The 4730-nt window shown below is 37.0% G+C and overlaps 1 protein-coding gene across 2 annotated transcripts in view; it reads right to left on the minus strand.

The window, feature by feature from the left end:
• The window catches only part of Oamb (Octopamine receptor in mushroom bodies), a 77009-nt gene that overhangs the window by 70196 nt on the left and 2083 nt on the right, over positions 1-4730 (minus strand). The gene's annotated exons all lie outside the window — the stretch shown is intronic.

The raw sequence follows: 4730 nt of genomic DNA on the forward strand, positions 1-4730 counted from the left end.
GCGAAACTTTTTCAAAGCACACGCGAATCAATCAATGAATTGTAAAATATATAATGATGTCCCTACTCAATAGAGCGTTGGGAATTGTATTGGTGCACATGTACACGCGTGATTGTATATTATAGCCATTGAACGAACCGTCTCCCTCGTTAACGCACAATGGACATCGGGAAATAGCACGGTGACCGAGTTCGATATTACCGAATTAATCGGATGGTTCTCACAAGAAAGTCCATTCATAGACCGGAACAAGTTCCATGGATAAATCCCATCCTATTGTGGACACGATACCGTGTTATCATAATCCTGTTCACCGTTCAATACTATCATCAATGATGCAGAAAATCTATAATATACTGAATCAATAATAATCTATGCTATTCCTTATTCAATGATTTTATCAAAAATTCGACAAATAACAATTGATTTGAATATTCTAAAATTGCAAATTATTGCACAGCATAATTATAAAGTTTCCATCTACAGTATCGCGTTTCAATCTGAACGTTGCATAGTTAATTCAACTTCCTAACGAGTAAATTAATTACAAATTCAATCAAACAAATCGCCGTTTAGTAAATTGAAAATCATAGGATGGAAAATATGTGAAATGCATCAGCTAGAATTCGAAACTAAATTTTCAGCAAATTGGAAGTCTTCGCGACTGTTTACCCCAATTACAGAGGGGGTTTAGTTGCACGGGGCAAAGATTTGCAAATTCTAATTACGGAAATTTCGTGGTCGGGCCACGGACTGGTTGGCGCCGACGTAAATCATCCAGAAGTTCGCGAACGGCTCGATAACTAGAAACTACAACCGCCTGTTTGCACCGGGTAAACGATTGCCACGGATACTTTGCGCCAAGTCAGTTTGCCGAGGAATCTTCGGCTTTGGGACCGATGTTGACGATCGGTTCCTGTTGCTTACCGAACGCTAACTTGCTCCATAGCAATTTCATCGAATAAAAGTATCTCATAACATCGCTGAATTCTGTAATTTAACAATTTCATCTGTACGTTTCATTTGTTAACAATTTCGAACATAGGCGTAAGAAACAAAGGATCTGTACGGAGGTTTAATAAAATATCTGCTTGAAACGAAAGCGAGGCAAAGGCTGGAACGCGCGTCATAGCGTTTCAGCAAACAGGATATTAAGCTATCCGTGGCGGATGAGAGAGAAAGAGGGAGTTCACGGTGAAAAGGGGAGTTTTGGAAAGGGTGAAAGGGTGTAATCGCGAGTCGAGATGGCTTATCCTTTTCGGCCCTCTCGACGAATATCTCCCTTTCATCCGACCTGGCACGAGTGACAGTTTTCATCCCGCAAATGGAGCCTGGCAAGAAGCGGACAGAAGCGAAATCGTGGAATCGAGTTATCCGAAAACACGGGAATAAAATAGTACACCTGACGGTGTCGACCGACCGAATGAACTGGAATCGAATTAATACTCGCAGGTGGATCTTCTCTGACCCAGGAATAATTTTCCTTTCATTTTTCACCCGAATGAATTCAACGATAAAATTTATCGATTATTATTGGTAAAAATTAATTGCATCGAAAAGCAAATCAAATGTTTTATTACGGGAATTCATACGTTTCAATTGCACCATTTTATTTGCTCTGATTTTTTCAATCTTTCTTTGCTAATGCATCGGAACCACCTATTCAGTCCATTGCTCGTTCATGATACATCGTGGTTCGAGTGGTTTCCGTCCGATTCATCGACGACGTATTACTACGGTTTCACGTAGCTTGCTCGGAACACGGAAACCGAATAGCACACGGAAAACAGGATATTTTCGAATCAATTTGATCGCTTACGAACAAACTTTATCGCCCTTTTCCTGGCTGTTCGAAACTGAATCGAGAGTACCCGAGATTCTTTTCGGGAAAATTAATGTGAACGCTTTTCTTGGAAATGAATATATCTTATTCAAGTAGTTCATTTTAATGAACGAAATTAATAATGGAACTTTATTATTTTTTTAAGTTTATAAAGATATTTGAAGAAAGTGAGCGAAGGATATCTAGGAACTAATTTTCCTTTATGGCTCATAAGTCAAGTGTACAAACAAGAGCAAGCTATTTTCTCTCTTGCTAATGCTATTACAACTTGACGTTATTCCTCGGCTCCTTCGCTAACGAGCAACCTCCTCGATCTCGTTCCTCGAACGACCGAATTCTCCCCCTCGATTTGAGTTGTCGGCTTTGGGGTTGGAAGAGACCCAACTTTCACAGGATTAGAGCTGTGATTCCATCAGTATGGAATATCAAACCGGTTCAATAAATGTTCCAAGTAAAGGATTTTTAAAATAATACCTATTCAAAATTTATCAATTAACAAAACATCGACTGTCCTAAAAATAATTCATAGAAATTATTCTACGAATATTCCACAAATATCTCATATTCAATATTCCTACGAATAAAGTTCGACGAAATGACGAAAGCATCGCAAACTTTATGTATATCAATTTTATTTAAACAATATCTGTCTCATTTAATATAATACAATACATTTTGTTCCGCTCTGCTATTCACGCTCGCCACGCTCATGCTAATAATCTACAACTCCCATATTTTTGTCATTTTTTCTTCGGTGTTTTTGTTTTCGTCGTCGTTAAACTTCTAGCACAAAAATACGAGCATAATTTGAAATTATCTCTCCCTCCCTTTCACACCCGGTTCACCCATGCACACGGATTCATTCGTTACTATCTAAATTAATTCACCGTCATCCATCTCTGTCATTTCTTTCGAATTCCCCTGGAAAAATGCCATTTGCCAGTCTTTCAAAAGTAGAGATTGAGCCGAATTCTCGTCGATACTTTTTTTTTTTTTTTTCGAAAAATTCATCCTCTTCTATCTCGAAACAAAGATCAACCCCCGCAAGGAACACACGACATCATCGTTTAATAATAATTTTCTAAAGAAAGAACAACGTGGTTCGAACTTATTTTGGAATGAAACAAAGAAGGAGAGAAATCTAATTTGAAGCAACACGTGGAGTTTTCTAAGATTAATTTTTTTTTTAAACAAGGGAAATATTGTTTGCTAATTATCCCCTTCCTTTGCTAATTACAATAAAGTAACCCCCTGTTTAAAGGCATTATGGAAATCGAATATCTATCCAATTTTGGAAATAAAACTACCAATTGTAAAATGCTATTTTTACAGTGACCTTTTTGGCCACGATAACATCCTCCTCAAATTTTTAAACTAAAAATGATTTAATATACTTTCACTCTTTCAATAATGTTACACTTTCACGTGTTTTATCAAAGAATTCCCTTACCTTTACGCTCGAATAAAAATAAATATTTTCAATCGCGTCCTAGAAAAATTGTTGCAAGCTATATCGTATTGTAATATATACCTACCTACTTACAAATTACATTAAGTATTTCTTAAACGTATATTCCTGGCTCGTGTAAAGCTGACCTGCGAGTAAGAATAAAATCCTGTATTCTCCTTAAGAAAGAAACTATAACGAATTCGAATTTCTTTTTGTACAATTACGTGGATCAACAATCGCGTTTATTAACACTTTCGTGATCAATAATTAATTGGAAGTTAAAAAAAGAAAACCAATAATAATTGTTAAAACTTTTTTAAAATTTCAACATACTGCCATTAAAAACGTAGCAAAGAAAATTTTTAATTTCTCAAATTTTTCATAATTGCACCGAATCCTACAGAAAATCTAAATACTGTGAATTCCCAAAATAAAATTTAAAGAACTCTTAAAAGAAAGAAGCAAGCAATCGCGAATGTGTTAACGTTCCACCCACCCTCATGCATCTTATGAGGACCTTATCTACCAGCCAACTTTTGCTACCCTTCAATTCAAACCACGGACATATTAGAATTTCTCTCTGGATTCTTGGACGACGGACATCAGCTCCGACCTGTTTCACTAAAGAGTTCCTTTGGCAAGGATCAATACGCGTCCTAATTTTCCACAGAGGCGATGTCTCCTCCTTCTCTGTTCCCCAGTCAGAAGAAAAACGGTGTGTTAATTGATCGTGCTTAAGAATCTAAAGATCTGGGATCTAGAAACTATGACTGTTGCTGGAATCGTTGGACAGTGAACATCTATATGTGTCTCTTAATTCTTTGGACGAATCGAAGGAGCATGCTTAATCATCGAACGACGGATACCGGGTCAATTTGTAACCCAGACTCAGGAAATGTATCGAAGGATATGTCCAATTTTTTAACAAAGAATCTTGATGTTACATTGGAAGAATCGAAGTGGTGTGTAGAATTAAAAGGAAATTGCGACTATCCACCGTTCGAGGATTTTGTATAAATCAGTCGTCGAGGGATTAAAAAATGATCGGTGGTTTCGTTTGGATTCGAAGACAGATCGTAGAAACCAAGCGGGGAGAGATAAAACTTGGCAGTGTCAAGACGTTCGACAAATGAGGAATGGATAGAAAATAAAAAGGAACAGGTACGAATACTAGTGGCGGTTCAATAATCGTCCTGATTAGAAGAAGAACTCGATCCTTTCCTCGGTAAATGCATTCCCGTTTGATCGAACTAATTGTAAGTCCAACTAAGAAAATCTAAATCAATGAAAAATTCTACTCAAAGTTGAGCAATATCCGATACTTCCATTTTCTTTTAAATAACGTAACATTTACTCGTCTATTTACAACGAAATTCTCGCACGAAGAACAATATCGCGTCTCGAAACGGGCAGAAGAGATGCTCATGTTGTTCCAAT

This window comes from Osmia lignaria, chromosome 11 (assembly GCF_051020975.1).
Source record: "Osmia lignaria lignaria isolate PbOS001 chromosome 11, iyOsmLign1, whole genome shotgun sequence".
Taxonomy (NCBI): Eukaryota; Metazoa; Arthropoda; class Insecta; order Hymenoptera; family Megachilidae; genus Osmia; species Osmia lignaria.